Consider the following 25,134-nt stretch of genomic DNA (forward strand, 5'->3'; position numbering starts at 1 on the left):
TACATTTTGGCCTGAATAAAAAATGACAGCTCTGCATAAGAATCTATCCAGTATGAACAAAACAGCAAAGCTTAAAAATTTACATGTTGGCATATATAAAACTAGTCCAGGTCAAATTAAATGGGGAATCTAGAGGGCCAAAATATTAAAAGTCACATGCACTGTATTTAAAAACCATTAATCCTAGATTTTTAAAAAGGGAAGCTTCATGAATTAGTACTTACTAGCCTTTATCATTTCAGTGTCTCGTGGATATAGACTCAGGTATTTCTGAATTCAGCATTAAACACAGATGGTTTTGATTACTTCTAAGGAGCAAGAGATAGCAGAAACAGAAATCAGCACGAGACCTAGAGAACAGGCAGAAGGTAACAGAGAACCCTATTCCTTTCAACCTATCTATGCTGAATTCCTACTTCCCTAGCCACCCCAAACCTGAATGCATCTCTTCACAATCAATAGGCAGATACTTCTATGATCCTGGAAACTATCTGCAATACTGCTCCTCAGCTGGTCTAGCACTGAGGAACAGGTTAACCACAGCCTCTGATGCCGGCATCCCACACAGGCACTGGTTTGAACCCATATGGGCACTGGTTCAAGTCCCAGCTGTTCCACCGCTGACCCGACCTCCAGCTAATGTACCCAGCAAGCAAGCAGATGGCTCAGTATTTGAGCCTTCCCACCAATGTGGGAGACCTGGATAGAGTTCCAGGCTCATAGCTTTTGCTCTGACCAGCCCTGAAATGACAAACATTTAGGGAGTGAACCAGTCAATGGAAGACTCCCCGGCCCCCATCATTCTGTGACTATCTGTAACTATGCCTTTCAAAAATGTTAAAGAACATTTTTCAAAAGTTAACCATTAAGTTCAAAAAATTTTATTCATCACCTCACATACTACCCAAAATATCCCAGAGAAATATAATTTTACTAGTATTGCTTTGCTTTTTTGGCTATCAGCTACCAAAAAAAAAAAAAAAGACTAAAGAACAGGCCAAAGCAATTATGGAACAGGCCACAACCTTTCAGAAGCTGCCAAGTGTCAGGTTGTTTCTGACATATTGTCATACAAACTTTGAAGTAAAGACTAAACAGAAGTCCAGTGCTAACTGTAAGGAAAAGGGTGTGTGCAGAGCAGTGCCTCCTCACACTGGGCACCAAATGTAGGGAAAAGGGTGCAGATCCACAGCGTTCAGAAAACAAACTCACAGCCAAGTCAAATTTAGTCAAAGAAAATAAACTCTCAGAGTTGGACCAACTGCCAGCAAGCACGCAGACTTAACACATGGCAGATGGCCCAGACCCCAGGAAGCTGCGCCCTTTTGTATCTTAAGTGGGCTGGGGGGTGGGGAGCCATAGTCGGAGGGGAACATTCCATAAAAGTTTTTCAAGTTTTTCCTTCTGGCTTTGAAACCTGGGGAAGAATGAGAATAATAGGATGAGAGATGAAATTGGCCCCTTGAAATAAGGCAGGAATAACCAGAACTTAAAATGGCTGAGGCTTGTATACTTGTTTCCTCAATCCGGATTCTGAGTATAGATAAGGAGGTGGGGCGTCAGTCTCTTTCTGGCTACTTCCTGCTGATATAGGGTATAGACATGGGACAGGGTATCTATACACTGGATCGGATTGATTGGGGAAGGAAAGCAAGCAGCCTTGTGTTGCTCCTGCATGATGGCTCTGGATCTAGAAGTCATGCCCTCCTCCAAGGGCTTTTGAACCCATGGATTAAGCAAAAGAGGGTCTGAGGGAATAGGGTCCATTCCCAGAGCTTCCCTAGGAAAGAATCACCCCAACCCAGAACCTAAATTCTGAGTCCTCTAAGAGGAGACAGTGAGAGAAACCGACTGAACACCATGAGGTGACAGAGGCCTCTATTCCAATCTGATGGGGTTGATAATTAGGTCCTATGTCGGCATGTAGCAATGAGATGTGGCAAAGGCACTGGCAGTGACTTCACTGGGAAATGAGAAGCGCAAGTGGGAGTGAAAAAATATTCTGGAGAGCCTTCTCCCAGGGCCATCCAGGTCAGAAGGGAAAAAGGAGACTGTAGGAAAGAGAAAGGTAGCGGTTGGTGGAGATAGTACAAAGGGGAAGGAGTTCAGGAAGCAGAAGAACATTCAGATGAAGAGTGGGGAGGGGTCACAGCTCTTAGCCAGGGAATACAGGAGTGGCACACTGGGGCAAGATGCTAATCCCTCACTCCGCTCCTCACACGGAACACCAAAGGTAAGCAAAAGGGTGCAGAGCAGAGCAAAGACAGAATACGAACTCTCAGCCAGACCATACTTATTCAAAGAAGATAAATCTGCACATGCGGGTACTCAACTGCTAGCATGCACACAAAACACATGGCAGAGTGCCCAGACCCCAGTAGGCTGGACCTTTTTATATCTCAGGTGCACGGTGGGGTGGGAGGGCAGTAGGCAGAGGTGAGCTTCTCCATACAAGTTTTTCAAGTTGAGTCCCCTGGCTTCCAAACATGGGAAAAAATAATAGGGGATGGGGTGGAGAAAATTAGGGTATAAATCTTAATTGGTCTCTTGAAAGAAGGCAGGGGTAACAAAACCCAAAAATGGTTGAGGCTTATGACTGTTCCAGTAGGTCAAATATACACACACTAAGTTTCTTGGTAACAGCCGTTAGAAGCTTCTCTGTTGTGTCATCATTTCTGCTGGGCATTTGATGGCCTGGCCACAGGATATTACCTCAACTACATAATGTACATACAAATCATACTACCTGTGGGTCTAGGGAGATAGTAAAGAAAACTAAGATAGAAGCTCAAACCAGGTATACCACATGTGTGGTAGAAATACAACACACATGATCCATCACTTGATGCCTCACCCAGGATATGGCAGTGGAACCAGAATTCACAAAACAGGCATGCCAATATTCTGTGCTGGTGTCCCAAACAATGCCAAATAACTGTTCCTTGACACTGTACATCCAGTTGAATAAGAGTAAATCTAATAATTTATAGCATTAACGACCACACACTTAACTGCTTTAAAATCTTATATATACAGGGTTTCATTCAAATTCATAACAGTCACAAGGAAATGTACACAAAACTCCAGAGTTTTGCCTAATGTCATCTAAGTACAGGTACTCAGACTTAAACACAAACCTAACTGAAAAATTATATCACACATTAGTTAAGGGTAAATGTAGGTACTGCTATTCCCTGAACACTAAAAGTACTCCTGGTCAGCCTCTCAAGCTGATACTGTAAACACCAAGTATCTGCTGAATCTACTATGTAAATACTAAATACAGGTGTATCAAACAAGTTTTAGAATAGGCTCTGGAATTGTTTTAAGCAAACCTAGTATTTCATGGCACAAAAACTGCCTACTTTTCCTCCATTCTCTGCATTGTCTAAGTCTTCTGTACTGAATGTGTAATAACAAAGAATAAAGTTAGAATGAGCTGCATTCTATAGGCCAAGTTCCCATCAATCCAGACCTTGCCTTGATACATACAATACAGCAGAAATCAGGCACATAAAACTAACTATAGCACTACAGGGAGAGGCAAAGCTAAATAGTACTCTGCAGAACTCCCCTGCCCTATCCAGCAGCCACTACCAATCATGGGTGACAAACTGGACACACTAAATAGGACTAGTCCAAGCTGAAATGTGCTGTAAATCCAAAATATACACTGGACTTGAAACACTTGGCCAAAATTGTAACAATCCTTTAATAGTTTTCAACATATCAATTCAATGTAGAAACGATAATACTTTGGGTATATTAGGCTAAAGAAAAACACAAATTGACTTCACACCATTTTCAAATGAGACTACTAGAAATGAACACAAAGTTGGCACTAATGTCTTTTTTCACTGTAAAGTGACACTCTGTGACCAAATTATTCAACTAAAGCAAGCAGCATGGACATCACCTGGGATCTTGTTCAAAGGCAGATCTTTGGGCCCCACTGCAGAAGTGGTAAAGGAGAATATGCATCCTAACAAGACGCCCAGTTGATCAACAGACACACTGAATACTGAGAGGCACTGTTACAGAAAACTTGCATTTTCCCTAATGTGACAATCTCACTTTTCTTTAACACATCCACTTATTAAAATGCTGCAAGGTGTCAGGACTATTCTAGACAACCGGAACACAAGGTGGATAATCCATATAACCAAATTTCACTGCCTACTTTGGCAGAGTTTCTATTTGACAGAAGATTATTTAAAAATAACTATCCAGTTCTATTAATGCTTGTTTTTAAAAATGCAAATTTGCACAAACACAACTGCTGTATCATGGACTTTCAAACCAACCTATTAACGCACTAAGAACATAAACTCAAAGTGTTTGTGCATCACTGCCAGTATCGCTGGAAAAAAGACTGAAAATCAATGAAAATACCATAGAGAGTCCACTGAGCCACCGGATGTTAAGAAAATCTAAAGGTGTTTGCTTAGTAATTTTATAAAGATTTGTAGCTTAAGGAGTGCTAAAAAAGAAGAAACATTTCAATTTAAAAAGCAGCACTAATAGAAAAACAGCATATGACAAAATTGATCTATGTAAAAGAATAGGGTGCCGATACAAACCATGAGCTCCATTAGAGAAAGAAGCTATTCTGGTTTCCTAAGTTCTGTCCTGTATTTCACTGCACCTATTTGATTCTAGAGAGATGTAGTACTCCAAACCAAACAAGCAGTTACTCACAGTTCCCATGTTTCTAATTATAATTAAGTAAAATGAATTGAGCCCACAAGAAACTGAAAAAGGGAATGATTCTCTCTTCTGCACACTCCCACTTGGTTATCTACCACCGAAGAGTCCCTTAAAGAAAGCAGCTTCAAGTCCACAATGCCAAAGTTCCCATTAATCCCATCCTGCTACTAAAGACGGTGGGAGCCCTAGGCAGCTAAGAGCTGACACTTACTTACCAAGATATCATACAAGCAGTTCAAACCTGATATGAAAATTTATACAGAGAATCTGTTGCTTATTCACCACACTATACCAGACACATTCTTATGTGTGGTTAACCTCCAAGAATATGAATTTCTGAAGAGCTATTAGTCAAAGCAGGATATAGCTCCTCAAAGATTTGCTGAATGAATAATACAAGCCTGTGAATTCACACAATGCAAGAAAAAAAAAAACTTTATCTGATTAAGTGTAGGAAGTACTGATTTGCTTTTTAAAATGAAATCACAAATACAGGAAGTTGGAAGAATTGCTGATAGTGAATCAGATTTTTTCTTTTACTTTTCAAACACTGTACTCCTTCTGTATTTCTCCCCTGTGTTTCACTGTCAAGAATGAAGGTAGAGAATAAGGGATTTGTAAGTTACATACAAGCAATATCACTGAAAGTACATAAATACTCACACAATTTGAAAAAATAATCCCATTTCCAAGAAATTATATAGAGAGATTCAATATGGTTGAATTGAGCATGGCCACACTAACAAGTTGCTCTGAAATATGAAAAATACAAAAGAATGACTACCTTTCCAGGGGTCTGACTTATGGGGGGGAGCAACAAACAAGGAAGCCTCCCCAGGACTAGAAAAGACACAGGCCCCACTGAAGCCAGCTGAGTTGGAAGGAGAGCTGAGTGGCAAAGCCAGCTGCCAGCTGCCAGCTTCCACCTGAGGTAAAGGTAAAAAGAAATTGAAACAAACTGTGCTGCTCACTCTTTTAGCTTACAGGGAATTCCATAGCCACCCACTGAATGTTTATTTAAAGTTTTAATTATTTATCTGAAAGTCTGAGGGAGAGGGAGCAAGGGCGGGGGGGAGAAGAAGGGGAAGAGAGAGAGGAGAGAGGAGGGGGAAGGAGGAGTGGAGAAGTCTTCCATCCACTGTTTCTCTGCCAAAATGGCTACAATAGCCAGAGCTGGGCCAATCCTAATCAAGGAGACAGAAGCATCCTTCAGTTCTCTGACCTGGGTGTAGGGTCCCAAGAACTTGGGCCACCTTCTGCTTTCCCATGCCACAACAGAGAGCTGGATCAGAACTGCAGCAGTAGCGACTTGAACCAGTGCCCATATGGGATGCTGGCACTTTTATCCACTATGCCACAGCTTCCCCCGGTTTAAAAATTTTATTAATTTAAAAGGCAGAGTTACAGAGAGCCAGAGGCAGAGAGAGAGACTCACTCACTTGTACTTCAGCCTGGAGGGCCGACTGGGATGTGAGCAACCATTGGGCATACAGCAGGGAAACCGCCTTGCTTCCTTTCCTTACCCCAATTTCAGAGAGACAAATTCCACAGTGAAAAATCATGCAGTATGCCTCTGTTCTTCTACCAGTATCACAGACTCAGGGCAATGTGTGGGGCAAAGGATAAACACAGCTGATACTAAGACAAAAGGAAATCACTCAGAGACTATACCCCTGGCCTCATCCAGATCTAAACCAAAAGGAACAACACAAGTGATACCCTGTAAACCAGTTAAACCATACATTCTTTATCATAAAGATGAAAGGACAAATACAGAACGTGGGCAGACAATAACATAGACATATAGGAGACATGAAAAAGCTGAGTAGCATGACATCTCCAAACAACACAGTAATCCTCCAGAATCAGATCCTAAACTGAAGGGAATTTTTGCAATGAAAGAAAAAGAATTCAAAATAATAAGTGTAGCTCAGTGAGATGCAGGAGAATTCAGCTAGATAAAGAAATGAGAAAATCAGTGAGTAACATGAATGAAAATATTACTGAGATAAAATTCACCAAGAAGAACCAAACAGAAATTTTGGACATGAAACACCCAATCAGTGGAAAAAAATAGCTTTAACAGCAGAATAAACAAAGCAGAGGAAAAAATATGACTGCAAGGACTAGAATTTTAAAATTCTTCAATTCAGTAAACTTGCATGTATAAAATAAACACATGGGAAAAGTAACTTTTTTAAAAGGCTGTTTTAATTTTTTTGAATGTCCAATTTACAGAGTGAGAGATACAGCTAGAAAGAAATAGAGTAAAAGAGGAGAGAGATTGAGCCATCTCCCACCTGCTGCTTCATTCCTTGCCTGGCTGCAAGGACTAGGGCTGAGGCTGAGCCAGGCCACAGCCAGGAGCCCAGAGCCTGGAGCCAGAGGCTCCATCTGGGTCTCTCTCATGGGCAGGGACCCAAGCAGTTGGGCCATCTTTGGCTACCTTCCAAAGTGGAAACCGGGATCGTAAATGGAGCATCCAGGACATGAACCAACAGCCATATGGGATGCAGGAGCTGCAGGTGGTGGCTCCACAGTGAAGGCCCCAAAAACAGTAGTTTTGGAGGCTACTGGTGAACTCACAGAAGGAGAATTCAAGAAAGAAATTCCATTCAAAATAGCAACTGAAAAAATCAAATATTTAGAAATAAATTTAACCAAAGCAGTGAAAGATCCCTGCAATCAAAACTATCAAACATTGATGAAAGATACAAACAAAAATGGAAAGATACTCCTTGCTCATTGATTAGAAAAGTTAGGATCATTAAAACATCTACGCCAGAGTAATTTACAGATTCAATGGAATCCCTATCAAAATACCAATGGCAGTTTTCACAGAATTAGAAAGGACAATCCTAAAATTCATATGGAATCACAAAAGACCAAGAATAGCTGAAGTGATCCTGAACAAGAGAAACAAGCTGGAGGCATCACAATAACTGATATCAAAGCATACTACAAAGCTATAATAATTAAAACAGCTTGGTACTGGCATAAAAACTGATATATAGCTCAATGGAATAGGAGACAGATCCCAGAATTTAATCCACATACCTACAGCCAACTGACTTCTGACAAAAGTGCTCAGAATACACAGTGGAGTTAATGATAACATCTTCAAAATGGTACTGACAAAACTGGATTCATATATGTAGAAGAATGAAATTAGATCTGTATCTCTCACCACATACAAACATCAACTGAACATAGATCAAAGACCTAATTTAAGACCTGACATTATGAAGTTTCTGAAAGAAAACATAGGGGAAACACTCAAAGACACTGGTGCAGGGAACAACTTCTTGGACAGGAACCCCGAAGCACAGGCAACAAAAGCAAAACAAAGTAAATGGGACTGTATCAAACTCAAAAGTAAACGACATGATAATTAGAGTGGAGAGACATCCAACAGGATGGGGAAAGTATTTGCAAACCATCAGACAAAGGATTGATATCCTGAATATATCAACAACTTAAAAAAGTCAACAATGAAGTCAATCCAGTTCAGAAATGGAAAAGGATTTCAACAGACCATCCTCAAAATGCAAAAATACAAATGGCAAAAAAACACACGAAGAAATGCTCCACATCTCCAGGCTTCAGGGAAACCCCAATCAAAACCACAAGGAGGTCTCTTCTCAGCCCTATTAGAATGGCTAAAATCCAAAACACAGTAAAAATGCTGGCAAGGATGTGGTGAAATGGGAACACTCCCTCTGGAAGAGGGAGAAATCTTACAAAATAAAAAAGAAGAAAGAAATGTTTTGTGTATCAGTATTGCTACAAATACAGTTTTGTAAAACTCTGTTTTATACTTTTGTGAAACCAACAGTTAAAGATGTTATGCTATCATATTTTATTGATCTGTAATTACTTTAAAATTTACTGCACAAAGGTGAAAAGCACTCTTCATATTCAGTCTATATTCTCACTAAACTGGCATTTTGATTTTACTTGTTAAACTTATCTGATATTGTATTAAACATTTTTACTGTAATATAATTTGAAAATTGGCTCTCTCAAAAACTAAACCAAAGACAGAAAGAAAAGGGAGAAGGAAACATGGTGGAAGGGAGAAATGGGGAGGGAGGAAGGGAATGTCCCTGTGTTCTTACAATGTGTCTAAAAGCACACTGAGTCTGTTACAAACACCATTAAAATAAAAACAATATATAAATAAATACTGAGGAAAACAATGCACATTAATTTGTTCCCTACATCCCTGCTTACCTATTTGCAAAAAATGCCAAATTTTGTATAGAACTAAGAAAATGAGGTACATTAAGTAAATAACAAATACTGAAATATATTAACTGTAATCAGTGTGATATGTTAATAAATTTCATATAATGTCACAAGAGAAAACTTCACATAGTACTAATGCATTTACATAAAATGTGTATACACATATGAAAAAGATGAAGATAATTCACAAAGAGAACTATATGAACTAAATAAAATTAAAACACAATGTAAGTTCTCAATTTCCTTTTAAAACTGTTGAGAACTGTAATGATTTTTATAACTCAAGGGAAAAGGATTTGAAATCTTAGTTAACATGCCCATTAAGTTCACCTGCATTTCATACCAGAAGTACTTGGGTTCAGTATTCACTTCTGGCTCCTGGCACTACTTCCTATTAATGGGGACTTAGAAGGTATGTTGTGATAGCTCATGAAATTGGGTACCTGTTTCTGGCTCCTGACTCTAGCTTCTTGTAATGTGGACCAGGATGGCAGTGGTTAGGGTTCAAATATTTGGGTACCCATCACCCATGTGGGAAACACGGGATGAGTTCCCAACTCTTCAACACAGCCAGGCTCAGGCTCAGTAGTTGTCGGAATTAGGAAGTGAACCAGCAGATAGGAGTCCCCTTTATATCTGTTTCTTGCATATTGTGTGTGTGCATATGTGTATGTGCATGTATGAGTGTCTACCTCTGAAATAAATTTTAAGAATAGATAAAAACCACGTTTTTGAAAAAGTTTAACTATTCATTTGAAAGGCAAAGAGAGCTCTCCCATCTACTCCCTCATACCTCAAATGCCTGCAAACAGTAGAACTGGGTCAGGCTGAAGTTAGGTGCCAGGAACTCTGTCTCCCATGTAGGTGACAAGGATCCAGACACTGTCTCCCAGGACACACATTACCAGAAAAGCCAGAATTGAAAATGGATCCAGAATTCAAATCTAGGCACTTTAACACAGGGTCTGACATACCAAGGAGTGCCCCCAATAACACTTTTTAGACTCACAAATGACACCCAAAGGCTGTCAGAAAGCCTAAAACTAGTTTAAGGTGATCTTTGAAAGCTAAAGAAAAACTGCCTTGGATTTGCATGAATATCTCCCTTTTTCCATTTAGCATATTATAACAATGATGAATTTTCCTCTTTAGTAAAGGCCTCATTTCATACAAGAGTGCAGGCCAAAAACAATCATTTTACACTGGCTAATATCTCTCTGATAGGAACAATTTGTGTCAACAGAAATAAATAGGACACAACAGCAGCAATAAGCAAAAAAAAAAAAAAAACACAACAACAAAACACACACATACATACACTTTATAATTTAAAAATGTTCCGGCTACATAAAACGATGAACAGAAACTCAAATTGTGACAACAGGAAAAATTCTCCACAGTGTAAATCATCTAAGACAAAAATATTTCAAATACATCTTCCCTATCCCATTATTTTAAAAATATTCCAGATGCATTCATTATTTTCCCTCTTAATTTTTTTTTTTGACAGGCAGAGTGGATAGTGAGAGAGAGAGACAGAGAGAAAGGTCTTCCTTTGCCGTTGGTTCACTCTCCAATGGTCGCCACGGCTGGCGCAATGCGGCCGGCGCACCACGCTGATCTGATGGCAGGAGCCAGGTGCTTCTCCTGGTCTCCCATGGGGTGCAGGGCCCAAGCACTTGGGCCATCCTCCACTGCCTTCCCGGGCCACAGCAGAGAGCTGGCCTGGAAGAGGAGCAACCGGGAAAGAATCCGGCGCCCCGACCGGGACTAGAACCCAGTGTGCCGGTGCTGCTAGGTGGAGGATTAGCCTATTGAGCCGTGGTGCCAGCCTCCCTTTTAATTTTAATAAAAACAAGGTAACAATTTTTACTGGAAAAGACAAAAATAAATAAACTAGCAAACGAGATTTTGACATAGCAGAAAGACAGGAGTGCCCAGCAACTATACTAGAGTGCTGCTTTCAATACCCTACAAGATTAGTGAGGGCTCCGCCATACACTGGGGCTGCCACCAGCACTGGAACATTCCCCCACCTTACACCTGGTTCGTAAGGATGAAACAGGTGGCCAGGGCGAGGGACCACCCCCTAAAGCCCAATCCCCTTCACCCTGCCTCCACACCACCACCGCAGCTGGCCTTTTATTTTTTTTTCCCTTTTACATCTTTTCAGTTAGTGACCAGGAAAGCAATTCAATGATTTCAAGGATACAGTTTTTTGTTTGTTTGTTTTTTGTTTTTTTGACAGGCAGAGTGAAAACTGAGAGAGAGACAGAGAAAGGTCTTCCTTTGCCGTTGGTTCACCCTCCAGTGGCCACCGCGGCTGGCAAGCTGCAGCCGGCGCAATGCACTGATCAGAAGGCAGCAGCCAGGTGCTTCTCCTGGTCTCCCCTGGGGTGCAGGGCCAAGGACTTGGGCCATCCTCCACTGCACTCCCTGGCCACAGAAGAGAGCTGGCCTGGAAGAGGTGCAACCGGAACAGAATCCGGTGCCACGACCGGGACTAGAACCCGGGGTGCCGGGGCCGAACGGCAGAGGATTAGCCTATTGAGCCGCGACGCTGGCCCAGGGATACAGTTCTAAGGAGCATCAGCTGCACTAAGGACAGGAGGCCTCTCCTCTCCCGAGGTGCCCCAACATGCACTGAACTCAACTCAGTTAGCACAGGTGGAAAACCGCCCCAGCACATACCAAGTCCATCTTGTAAGGCAACACAGCACACCTGCAGTTTCCTTGGGTTTCTCATGCACCTCCTTCTGGTCTTTCTGGTCTTGGGCCTGGGCCACTTCACCAGAGAGCACCAAGAAAGGACGTGTGCCCCAGTGAATACTGCAAAGTGTCTCGTGTCCTCCAATCTGGCGGGTGAGGTTAGCAGGGCAGTAAGCGTCACCCAGCCACTCCTGCCTCTGGCCTCACAACGCGCCAACACCTGGGACACATCCCAGGGAGGCACATGTACTGGAATGCGTGTCCCGCACCTGAAGCCCCCTCATTTCAGCCGGGTACCCGCTTTAAAGCCCACATCACTGGAGGCCTTTTGGGACAGGAGACCAAAAAGGTGCATCTAGCTGTGAACAGAAGGGCTGCGGGAGGAAGGTGAGGGGGAGGACCTAGGCAGACCCAAGAGAAGTTTCCAAGCAGGTTCAGGCCACAACTCCCAGATGCCTATGAAGACCATGGACCAGGGGGCCATGGTCACTATCACAGCAACAGATGCGAAATCCCACATCACCTGAACACACGTCTGACAAGGATAACGCGTGTTCTCCAGTCTCCCTGCACAAGCACCCTCCCCAACACACATCCAAAGAGGCGACGTCACTGAAAACCTCCTGAATGAAGGGCCCGGTGTTGTGGGTGCCACTAGGGAGCATCTGGCGCCTCTGCCCAAACTCCTGCCAGCCGCAAGGCCCAGCTGTCTGAGACGTCGGAGAGATCCAATGCCACCCGCTGGTCCTCCCTTGACCTCACGCTAGTGGGACTCTTCAGTCTGGTGACTGTTGCCCTTCTGCTTCTCTCATCCTCTGGCCCAGCGGCCCTTTGAGCCCTGTGTGGCAGGACTACCGGAGACAACCTCCAGGGGGCTGGAGGGCGCGTGTTTCCTGAATCCAAGGAAGCCCACCCAAGCCCACTCGGCTTCCAATCCCAGAAACTCCTTCTGTCTAAGAGGAGACCAGCTAAGAGGCTCGGCCAGCGTCCCGACGGACCGCAAAAACAACTCCCACCGCCACCTGCCGCTGTCCTACCAAGAGCCATGGGACTGGCAGCCCATCCACGTGGCCAGCAGGGTGACTGGCACCTGAAGCCCGCACCCGCCCCTCTGCCTGGCTCCCACAGGATGTCAGCAAGCACTCTCTGGACCCTGGCAGGAAAACCCGCCATGCCCCATAGGGGAGGATCCGAGAGCATGCCCCTTCCTCCTACCCTCCCGACCCTCGCGCGAGGACCAAGCCTCTGCGGGCCCCCACACCTTACCTCTTGAACCCACACTCCAGGCACCGGGCTCGCCCAACCCCTCTGGACATCTGCAGGGCCTGGGTGCGGGCCCTCAGTGCCCAGCCACCCAACAGTCCGAGCACATTCACCTTGCCAGCGGCGCCCGGGGCTGCACGCTCCACGTCAAGCTGGGCTGGGCCTGGGCCTGGGCCTGGGACTCGACGGCATTTGGGGCGCCGACGCCGCAGCTTCTTGACCTCCCGCTCCCAGAAACTCACCATTTCCGGGCGTCGGGAGAAAGTCGGCCCCAAAACAGCGACAGGCGGGGGCACAGCGGGCTGAGGAGACCCCTCCAAAGATCATCTACCACTCAGCCCGGTGCTCCGACTCGCCTCCGCTCGCTGCTCCAGGACCCGCAAAGCTGGCCTCCTCCTCGGGATCACGCCCCCGCCCTCCGCCCACGCACGCAGGCACGTCCTGACGTCACAGAGGGCGCCGCCCAGGAGACCCACCCCAGCACTCGCCCCTCAGCCCGAGGCTCCGCCCCCTTCTTCTCACCTACCCCCACCCCCCCATCACCTCTGGACAGCTGCCTGGCCTCTTGACACCTGGCAGCCCTGACTCGCACCAGCCACACTCCTCCATGCTTTCCCCAAGCAAGGCGTTTCACGTGCAGAAATGCAACCCATCAAGCTTTGCTTTAGATCTTGCCTTGGGGCTTGCACTGAAATCGGATTATGGAACCTAACATCACTTTTCTTCACCTGAGCACATTTGATCTTTGGCATGTACACACCTCATGCTCCTTCAGTTCAATGTTCTGAAAATTGAACTTTTGTTTTTGGTTCACTTTTCTTTTATTTCACTGAGCCAGTGTGGCTTCTCCACTTCTGCTTGCTCACATGCACCATTTCCGTGGGCAGAGGAAACGGGTGGCCCCCATCAGACCTCGAGAAATGGACCTGTGGGAGAGAGCCGGCACCTTGGAGTGCACTGCCTTCGGTTCGGCCCAGCTCCAGCCATTGTGGTCATTTGGAGAGTGATACAGAAAATCGAAGTCCCTTCTCTCTCTCAGTCTTCCTCTGCCTCCCCTAACTCAGTTTTTAAAAAAATTAACAACATCTGTTTAAAAATGGAATCCCATTTTTCTCTTTTTGTTTTCATGGCCCGTGCTATTGTGATCTTATCCAAGATGCACATCCGTGCCACAGTGCTTTGGATGCTGCCGCTCACACGGCACAACCCTCTGATGTTCTTGGCTCCTGGTTTCCTACTGGACCGTCACCTGCAGTTGGGGGCCTTTCGAGAGTGTGGCAGGACAGGGAAGGTTTCTCACCCTGTGCTCACATGTCCTTGTGTCCTCTCCTCTCGTGCCATGTACGTGTCCCCACAGATACTTGAATGATTTTCAAGGCATTGCAAATTAAGGAACACTCTATTTTTTGTGGAGAGCTTCTTTCGTTTCTTTTGTTGAGATTTGTTTATTTATTTGAAAAGCATAAACAGAGAGGCAGAGACAGAGGCTTTTCAGCCTCACCAGGAAGGCTTAAGGGCTGAATATGAGGTCAGAGTTGAACCTAAACTTTGAAGAATATAGAAAGTTAATGAACTTCAGAAACATTAATGCATTCTATCAAAAGCATTGCCCAATGTGTATGGTTATATAGTCAAACAAGCTATTAAAATAAATGTATTATGCTCTTTGGACACTATTCTTAGGCATCATGTCCAAAGAACATCCCTACCTAACTTTCTGATCAAAATTTTCCTAGAGAGTACCTCTAAGAAATAGCCAGTGGTGCATTAGAGCATATGGAATTGGCATAAAATTAAGGATAACATCCTATTGGAGATAGTATGAATGGAAATAACAAGCGGTGATGTTTTGCAAAGGATCCTGAACTACAGCAAAGTCAAATGCTTGGAGATGGGATGGCTTTAAATACTTGTGACTGAGAGCAAACAAAACTATTTGTGACCAGCATGTAATCATATGAGAAAATTTGAAGTCAATCTACCAGACAGTTAATGCCTTGGTTCCAGTACTGAGAACATCCACTGACATATAAAACAAATTTGGTAAATAAGTGATGAATTGAGTAGGACTGAAGATAAAGTCGTAATTATAGCTACTGTCATGTCATATGCAATAAAGTATATAAAATAAAAATAATGGGGAATGGTACTGTGGCATAGCAGGTAAAGCTGCCTCTTGACAGTTCAAGTTCCAGCTGCTTCACTTCTGATCCAGCTCTCTGCTATGGCCTGGGAAAGGAGAAAATGGCCCAAGTCCTTGGGCCCCTGCACCCACATGGGAGACCTGGCTCCTGGCTTCAGATTGGCACAGCTCCAAGCATTGCGGCCAACTGGGGAGTGAACCAGCGGATGAAAGACCCCTCTCTGACTCTCCTCTCTCCGTGTAACTCTAACTTTCAAGTACATAAATACATATTTAAAAAATAAATAAAAATATTGGTAGGAGTTATTACATCACATATTTAAGAGTGGGTTTTGTAAAACAGTTTCTCTTTCCTTTCAGCACTTTTAAATTATCCAGAATACACACACATCTGCATTATAGTGCTTTGTCTTCCATTTATACTGCATGGCACTCATTAAAAACATCGACTAAAGGGTGATCACTAACACAGTAGCTTGGCTGTTTCCCCAATAAACTTAAGTGAATTACAAATTTTGTACCATAAGAAACTTCCAACAGTGGCAGAAATGACACTGTGCTGTGATCTGTATGACCACTGAAGGGATTTAGTTTTGATAGTTCATAAGGACATTTCTATGGAAGCACAGTCAAGAAACCAAAACAACAGATTTTAGGTTTCCTTCTAATTTTGTTTAAATTCTGGATTGACATAACATTTGCACATATTTCAGGTTTATACTGCAACTTTTCAACACATATACATGATTTCAATCAACCTACTAAAAATCAGCCCTTCTATCTTGTTTGGAGTCTTTCCAGTTCTTCACACACAATATTGTATAACAACCTAAATGACAGTATTTCAAAACACCACAAATCATATTGGTAAATAGGATTATTGTTCTGATACAATGGAACTTGTGGGGCTCCATGGGATGCGCAGCCATGGAGCCCCCATGTCAAGGTCGGTCTGATAGCTGTTGCTGTGTCTTTATCACAAGGCGGATGTTGCTAGTTTCGGTTAGGGCAATGCTTTCCCACGGTCAGGACTTTCCAGAGGAGTTGGGAATGTTGTAAACAACAAGATGGCGCTGAGGACCGTGCGGTGAACCTGCCTGCTTCGTGACACCTCATCTGATTGGCCCGAGGACGTGTGCACACTGCGTGAACAGACAGCGGATTGGAGTGTTCCGTGCATGGACTTGAGCCCGCTTGCAATTGGCCAGATTTTGTATATAAGCTGTGTGCTGAGGAAGGAGGGGGCTTTTCTGTCCACTCTCCTCCCTTCATTCTTTCTCTGTCACTGTTATTTTCTTATTAAAAGTCTACTGAAGACCGATAAGCTGCAAACAGTGTCATTCCTTTGCGGGCAAGGGAGCGACAGAACTCAAGTAAAATTAAGTAATGCATTTAAAAGATTCTTTTCCAGGATGGGTATTATCTTGCAATGGACAAGTACAATGCTTCCATATCATACTGGAATGCCTGGTATCAATTCCTATCTCTGACCATGACCCCCTTTCCTGCTAACACTGTACTGGGAAGAGAACAGATGATGGTTCAAATACTCAGGTCCCTTCACCCACATGAGAGGCCTGGTTGATTTCCTGGCTTCTGGCTTTGGCCCAGCACAGCCTGAGTTGCTGTGGGCATTTGGGGAGTGAAACGATAGATAGAAGATTTCTCTGCATCGCTCAAATACATAAAAATCAGTCAATAATTTTTTTAAAAGGAAGTTTGAAAAAGTTCTCCTTTGGGATCATAAAACACAGTACATAGTTATTATAATTAACCTTACAATCATATTGTAGAGCTGGTCTTATCATGTGGTCCTTTCCCAATACATGACTAGGAAATTTGCTAAGAACTTCAAGTAAGGAAAGCTTCAGTATCTTTTCACCTAAAATTATAAGTTGTTATCTAAAATACTTAATGTGTATAATCATCTTAGCATTTTAATAATGCCTAAATGTATAATTCACAATCACCTTATATAAATTATTAAATTGTGTATAAAAATAACTATATAAACTTAAAGTTTCCTAATACAGACCAAAGGCTTCAGAATCAAGTTCTATTTCATTAGGAGAAATGTTTCTGAGGTTACACAGAAGGAAAATGCACAGTAACACAATATTGATGTAATGATGAGCATTTCCCATCTAGGGAGTCAGAAACCTCCCAAGTTTACCATGTGCTCTAGGAAGTTCAAATTCTTAAATGAAATATGAGAACTATGCAGCTGCATTGTGGCTGGGGGAGGGTCCAGGATCACCCTTTACAGATAATAGCATCTCTGAGCAATTGATTACAGGGCCCCCAAACATCATGTATACACTCACGTATGCCACCATAAATACTGAAGTTCAAAATACATTGTTTGAGAGTAAAGGCCACTAGCCCGAATAGATCCTGTCTGTAAATTATCATATATTAAAGGGAAGGAAATTCTTCTCCAAGAAGACTGAAGATATTTTAAGAAGATATCCTTTGGAAGCCGGCGCCACGGCTCACTAGGCTAATCCTCCGCCTGCGGCACCGGCAACCCAGGTTCTAGTCCAAGTCGGGGCACTGGATTCTGTCCCGGCTGCTCCTCTTGCAGTCCAGCTCTCTGCTGTGGCCCGGGAAGGCAGTGGAGGATGGCCCAAGTGCTTGGGCCCTGCACCCGCATGGGACCAGATGGAAGAACCTGGCTCCTGGCTTCGGATTGGCGCAGTGCGCTGGCTGTAGTGGCCATTTGGGGGGTGAGCCAATGGAAGGAAGAACTTTCTCTCTGTCTCTCTCCCTCTCTCACTGTCTAACTCTGCCTGTCCCGCCCCCCCAAAAAAAGATATCCCTTAGAAACAAATGATTGGTTGTTGCCGCAGCTCAATAGGCTAATCCTCCGCCTTGCGGCACTGGAACACCGGGTTCTAGTCCTGGTAGGGGTGCCGGATTCTGTCCCAGTTGCCCCTATTCCAGTCCAGCTCTCTGCTGTGGCCTGGGAATGCAGTGGAGGATGGCCCAAGTACTTGGGCCCTGCACCCCACGGGAGACCAGGAGAAGCACCTGGCTCCCGGCTTCGGATCAGCACGGTGTGCTGGCCGCAGCATGCCAGCCGCAGCGGCCACTGGAGGGTGAACCAACGGTAAAGGAAGACTTTCTCTCTCTCTCTCTCTCTCTCTCTCTCACTGTCCACTCTGCCTGTCAAAAACTTCTTAAAAAAAAGAAACAAATGATCATCATCAAATAAATCTAGGTCAAGCCTCAGAATCAGCCCTTAAGGCATTCTGGTCTGGCTGAAAAGACCATGAGAGCATTTCAGGCATGGAATGCCAAGACACTGTGGCAAAAAATGTCCTATATGAAGAATCTCTGTGAGTGAGACCCCACTGGAAAGAAGGGCCCATAGAAGAAGAACGTACAGTTTTTCTAAAGGGAGGAGAGAATGCCCATGTTGCTTATGGCCTTGTCTAAACACTGACAGAGATTGTGGATCCAAAAGGCTTCCATGGCCTTGGCAGCTCATGTCAAGAGCCTCAGGTGATCACTGATGTCATACATGAGAGTGTCAATTGTTAAATTAACAACAGGAGTCACTGGGCACTTACTTCCCATGCAGGATTTCTGACCTCAGTGAGTTTTATTATGAAAGTTAGCTTTAAAACTTGTTCTCATACAAGTATTTTTGTGCATGTGTATGTGTGCAAACTGCTGAAATCTTTTTTTTTACTACAGAGTTTGTCTTCTGTGTATTGAAATGTAATTGAAAATGAATCTTAATGGAGAATGAGACTGAGAATGGGAGGGAGGAAGAGGTGGGATGGAAGTGAAGATGGGAGGGTGGGTATGGTGAGAAGAATCACTATATTCCTAAACTTGTATTTATGAAATTTGTACTCATTAAATGAAAGGTTTATTTGGGAAACAACTGGGGTCCATATAATTAGAATTCATGTAGTAATCAAATTGAGTTTTGTAAAATAGTATCAAAGTGTGACTGATTTCACTGATAGTCACTTGTCATCTTTTTTGCAGTCTTGTCACACTCAATATCAAACTTCATCTTGCAGGAACCTCAGCATTTTCCAAACTTGAAATGATTGCCACTAGTTTCTAAGCAGGGCACTTGGCTGATCAATCTGCAGTATCTATAAACAGGCACCTTGGTGGTCCCTTGCACTGCAAAGCTAACCTCTCCTCAGGTTACACTTTCTATCCTGCGACAACTCCTACCACTGTTACTTTGGATATCTTCTCAAAGGCAAGACAAGTCACCCCATCAGTAGTTGAACTTTGGTCCTCAAATTCTCAGTATTTTTACCATGGGCAATACCGAATAATGAGTAATGGTAGACATCCTAATGAAAAAGAAGAGCACAGGGGACTGTCAGACATGTAGTCATGGCCCCAGTAAATATGGAATAATAATCATGCTAGATTCTATGAAAAGGGTGCATTGGAAGCACAGAACAGTAAAATTGGCAAACCACAGAGTGATAAGAGGCTTCATTTTATCTCCCAGGATTAAAATAATTACATATAAAAAATTGAGAGGGAGGAGGAAGTTACAGGCTTTAAATATTCAAAGATAAGAACACATGACCAGATGACTGCATAACTCCAAAGAAAGGAAGAATAAAAGAGGAAATTATGGCAACTTCAGGGGCAAGATCATGCAAAGCCATGTGGGTCAAATTAAAGAAATGATACCTGCTGAACAAAGGAAATCAGCACTGGGTTTAAAATAAGGTGTGATATAAATGGATGTATATTTCAAAACAATCACTCTGGGTTTGAAAGATATACAAAAGCGTATTGAGGGCATGGTGCTGTGACGTAGTAAAAGCCACCACCTGCCATTCCAGAATCCCATAAGGGCAATGGTTCAAGTCCTGGCTGGTCCACTTCCAATCCAGCCCTCTGCTTGGTTTGGGAAAGCAGTGGAAGATGGCCCAAGTGCTTCTGCCCCTACACCCACATGGAAAGATCCAGAGGAAGTTCTTGGCTCCTGGCTTTGGATTGGCCCAGCTCCTGCTGTTGCTGCCAACTGGGGAGTCAACCAGTGGATGAAGCCCTCTCTCTATCTCTGTCTCTCCTCCTCTCTCTGTGTAACTCTGACTGTCAAATAAATAAATAAACCTTAAAAAAAGAAAGTGTACTGGAAGGCAGAGAGGTTTCCAGAGCACTAATAGTGATAAAATCATGAAAGAGATGTTGAAATTATCTAGGAAGATAGACTGCTAGAAATGGAGTTGCAGACAATCTCAAGAGATTGTATGGTTAAAAAGAATGGATTATTCATAAGAATAAGAATAAATGGAGGATAGTTCACAAGATTCTCACCCACATTTCTTGTTGGGCAGATTTTTAAAAGGGTTATTTATTTATTTATTTATTTATTTGAAAGAGCGACATAGGGAGGGACAGAGGGAAGGAGAGGGAGAGAGGCTAGAGAGAGGAAGGGAGGGAGGGAGGGAGAGAGCAGATCTTCAGTCCACTGGTTCACTCCTTTAATGGTTGCCATGACTAAGATTTAACCAGGCTGAAGCATGAGCCAGGAACTTCATCTGGGTCCATCTGGGCCATGCTCCGCTGCTTTCTCAGGCACATCAGCAGAGAGCTGCATTAAAAGTGGTAGAGTTGGGACTCAACTGATGCACATATGCCAGCTCTGCAGACTGCAGATGAACCTGCTGCACCACAGAGCCAGTCCCTGGTTGGACAGTTAAATCTCTCATTGAGAAGAAATACAATTGAATGAATTCTGCTTTGGAAATGACCCTAAACTGAGTTTGAGGGATAACAAACTTCATCCTTCTGCCCTCTCTCCAACACAAGAATACACAACCACTGGATATGTGGTTCTGAACTAAGAAGTGTGTTATATACAAGTTTGTGAGCCGACCACACAGAGGCTATCAGTGAAGCTAAGCACAACCAAGTGATAGAACAGAGAGACCAGGACCAGGTACTTTTGGTTTAAGCTTAGAAATCATGATGGCATACTCAGGAGATAGCAACACTGTTTGCAAGCAATGACAGAAAAAAATTAAGAATACTTAGTAAGTATTTTAGGCACTAGGATCTCTGTTGCATATATTTCTTTTTTAAACAGCTCTTTAAAATGTAAAAGCCCTCTCATGTTTTGAGCAGTACAAAAACAAGCCACCTGCTGAATCTGGTCTGTGGAAATTGCTGCTTCCCAGCCTGTACCAGCAACTTCTTCTATTGTCCTGAAATGGAGGAGAGTGGGTGGTAATATGAAGGAGACATGGGAAATGTGGATACTGTTCTTTGAAAACTGAAGACAGAGGGTTGAATGTTGTGGCACAGAAAGTTAAGTAGCTACTTGGGAAGCAAGCATACTGTACTGGAGTACTGATTCAAGTCTCAGCTGTTCTTTTCATCAATCGAGCATACTGCTAAGACACTTGGGACACTGTAAAACACGGCCCATATACTTGGGTCCTCTCACCAATGTGGGAGACTGGAAAAGATTTTCTGGCTCCTGTATTTGACTTGATTCAGGCATGGCTGCTTCAGTCATTTGAAGAATAAACTAGTGCATGGGTATCCCTTTTCCTCCCCTCCCTCTTCCTCTCCCCTCATCTCCTCTCCATTCTCCTTCCTTCCCTCTTCTGCGATCCCCTCCCCTCCCCCCCCCAACACACACTCTCTCTCTCTCTCTCTCTCTGCTGTGCTGCCTTTAAAATAAATACCTATTGTGCTCCCCCTCTTCGCGGAGGAACGACACAGGACCCTGTACTGTTCTTTTGTCTGCTCGGCCCTTCCCGGGTTTGCTGCTGGTTCTTCCTGGGTTGGCTGCCGTCCCTCCACCTCCGTGGAGGGGCGGGCCCCCTGCCACTTTCCCCACTTCCGTGGGGGAGCGGCACACCGCCGGCCGGCTCTCTCGGGGGCTGCTCAGATGTTATCCGGATGTTCCCCTTAGATGTTCCTGGTGCATGTTGTCTCTCTCCTCCTTTATAGTCCTCTTCCACCAATCCCAACTCTGCTACCCACACGTCGAGTATGCTGCTCTCCTCCAATCAGGAGCAAGATCAGCTCCTGCAGCTCAGTCAATCAAATTGGCAAGAGGCAGCTGTGTAGAAGTTGTTTACTCCTCTCCCAGCGCCATATTGTGGGAGAGCAGATGCATAGAATAAGTCTTAATTCCAGTAACTTAGTCTAGTCCGAGTTGCTCCCCACAACCTATATCTTTTTTCAATGGAGAAAGTAAACCAATGAGAACATCAAATGAATCTGGGTCTCCCCTAAGAGTGGCAGGAACCCAAGTATTTGAGCAATCATCATCTTCTGCTTTCCAGGGTGGACATCGGGAAGAAGCTGGAATCACAAGTGGAGCTAAGACTCAAAACCAGGAAATCTAATGGGAATCAGGCATCGCAAATGGCATCTTAAACACTATGACAAATATACACCTTGAAATTGGTTGGAATGTGAATTACAACAAATTTTATAGAAGACACTGAACAATCTTCAAAAGACTAAAAATAAAAGTACCATATGATACCACTACTGGATCCCACTTCTGTATCCATATCTAAAGGAAATTAACTCAGTATGTTAAAGAGATATCTGCCCACTCATGGTCATTGCAGTGAATTCACCATATGCTATCTATGGGCCCACTGCAATGCCCACCAATTGCTGAAGGAATAAAGACCATGTAGTTTATATATTCTTACACTTCAGAATTCTTTTCAGGGTTACAGAAGGAGGAACTCATGTCAAAAATCAAAAGTCAAACTAAAAGAAAAGGCACTCTCCCCTTTATTTATTCTATCAGTTAGTATTAGCAGGTACTAGACTTGTTTATGTGCGTCCTTTGACTCTTAGTCCTTTCATTATGATCAATTGTGAACTGAAATTGATCACTTGGACTGGTGAGATGGCACTGGTACATGCCACCTTGATGGGATTAAATTGGAGTCCCCTGGTATGTTTCTAACTCTACCATTTGGGGCAAGTCAGCTTGAGCATGTCCCAAATTGTACATCTCTTCCCACTCTTATTCCTACTCTTATGTTTAACAGGGATCACATTTCTGTTAAATTTCAACACTTAAGAATAACTGTGTAACTCATAGAATGGTGGATGTCCTAAACAGCACTCTGGCCTCAGAATCAGCCCTAAAGGCATTCCGATCTGGCTGAAAAGCCCATGAAAGTATTTCAGGCATGGAAAGCCAAGACACTCTGGCAAAAAAACAAACAAAACAAAACAAAACAAAACAAAAAAAACCACAAACAACAACAACAACAACAAAAAACAAACCCTAAATGAAAGATCTCTGTGAGTGAGATCCCAGTGGAAAGAACAGGTCTTCAAAGAAGGAGGTACCTTTCTCTGAAGGGAGGAGAGAACCTCCACTTTGACTATGACCTTGTCTAAACAAGATAAGAGTCGGTGAACTCAAAAGGCTTCCATAGCCTTGGAAACTCATGACTGGTGCATAGGGAGATTACTGATGCCATAAACAGGAGTGTCAATTGGTAAAGTCAACAACAGGAGTCACTGTGCACTTACTCCTCATGTAGGATCTCTGTCCTTAATGTGCTGTACATTGAGACTTAATGCTATAACGAGTACTCAAACAGTATATTTCACTTTGTGTTTCTATGGGGGTGCAAACTGTTGAAATCTTTACTTAATGTATACTAAACTGATCTTCTGTAAAAAAAAAAGAAGAAATTATCAATTCCCAACTTGACTCTCACTGGGATTAAACATGACAATAGGTCTGATCTGATTTCATCATCATTTAAAAAATCATCTATTATTTTTCACTTTGTGTGGGAGCAAACTGTTGAAATCTTTACTTAATGTATGCTAAACTGATCTTCTGTATATAAAGAGAATCGAAAATGAATCCTCATGTGAATGGAAGGGGAGAGGGAGTGGGAAAGGGGAGGGATGCAGGTGGGAGATGATATGGGGGGGAAGCCATTGTAATCCATAAGCCATACTTTGGAAATTTATATTCATTAAATAAAAGTTAAGAAAAAACAAAAAACAAAAAACAAACAAACAAAAAAAAAAAAAAAGAAAAGGCAGAGAAAATGGTGGTTACCTGAGGCTGCAGTGTAGAGAAAGTTGGAATATGTTGGAAAAGTATCCAAAATGTCAATGAGACAAGAGAAACACATTCCAGGAACCTATTTGTGGTAACAATAGTAGCAGTATAGTGTATACCTGGATATTTCTAAGAGTAGACTGTTATTTCACTATGAAAAATGGAAAATTATGCGAGATAATTCATTATGGGAAATGGATTGGCTTAGCAATTACACAATATTCACACACAGCAAAATGTTATTTTATACATCATAAATTAATTCAGTTTATGGGTAAGGTTGTTGGTCGTTTGAAGATAAGAATAGTGTCTTGGCTTTCCATGCCTGAAATGTTCTCATGGGCTTTTCAGTCAGATTGGAGTTGGCGAACTCAAAAGGCTTCCATAGCCTTGGCAACTCAGGACAAGAGCCTAGGGGGATTACTGACGCCATAAATAAGAGTGTCAATTTGTTAAGTCAACAACAGGAGGCACTGTGCACTTACTCCTCATGTAGGAGCTCTGTCCTTAACGTGTTGTTCAATGTGAATTAATGCTATAACTAGTACTCAAACAGTATTTTACACTTTGTGTTTCTGTGTGGGTGCAAACTGTTGAAATCTTTACTTAATTTATACTAAATTGATCTTCTGTATATAATAAGTATTGAAAATGAATCTTGATGTGAATGGAAGGGGAGAGGGTGCAGGCCATGGGAGGGGTGCGAGTGGGAGTGACATTATGGGGGGGAAAAAGCCATTGTAATCCATAAACTGTACTTTGGAAATTTATATTTATTTAATAAAAGTTAAAAAAAACTCTGATTACTCACTTAGGGAAAACCAACGCAAAATATAAAAGTAAATAAACAAGGGGTTAGTGATATGAAATAGTGAGCTATGGCCCTGCCTACAGAGCTGGCATCCCATACAAGTGCCAGTTCTATACTCTGGATGCTCCTGTTCTGATCCAGCTCTCTGCTAGTTGCCTGGGGGAGCAGCAGAAAATGGCCCAAGTGCTTGGACCC

At 43.1% G+C, this 25,134-nt stretch overlaps 1 long non-coding RNA gene across 6 annotated transcripts in view; it reads right to left on the reverse strand.

Annotated features, from left to right (window-relative positions):
• Window positions 1–13,419, reverse strand: part of LOC127487868 (uncharacterized) — a 154,277-nt gene extending 140,858 nt beyond the window's left edge. For 4 of the 6 annotated variants that reach the window (XR_011381595.1, XR_011381598.1, XR_011381596.1 and 1 more), the window contains exon 1: window positions 225–13,418. This is a non-coding gene — a long non-coding RNA (uncharacterized lncRNA). Of the gene's footprint in view, window positions 1–224 lie in introns of all 6 variants that reach the window. The other 2 variants (XR_011381597.1, XR_011381599.1) reach the window with 2 other exon arrangements.
• Between the last annotated feature and the right edge of the window lie 11,715 nt (window positions 13,420–25,134).

Source organism: Oryctolagus cuniculus, chromosome 13 (genome assembly GCF_964237555.1).
Source record: "Oryctolagus cuniculus chromosome 13, mOryCun1.1, whole genome shotgun sequence".
Taxonomy (NCBI): Eukaryota; Metazoa; Chordata; class Mammalia; order Lagomorpha; family Leporidae; genus Oryctolagus; species Oryctolagus cuniculus.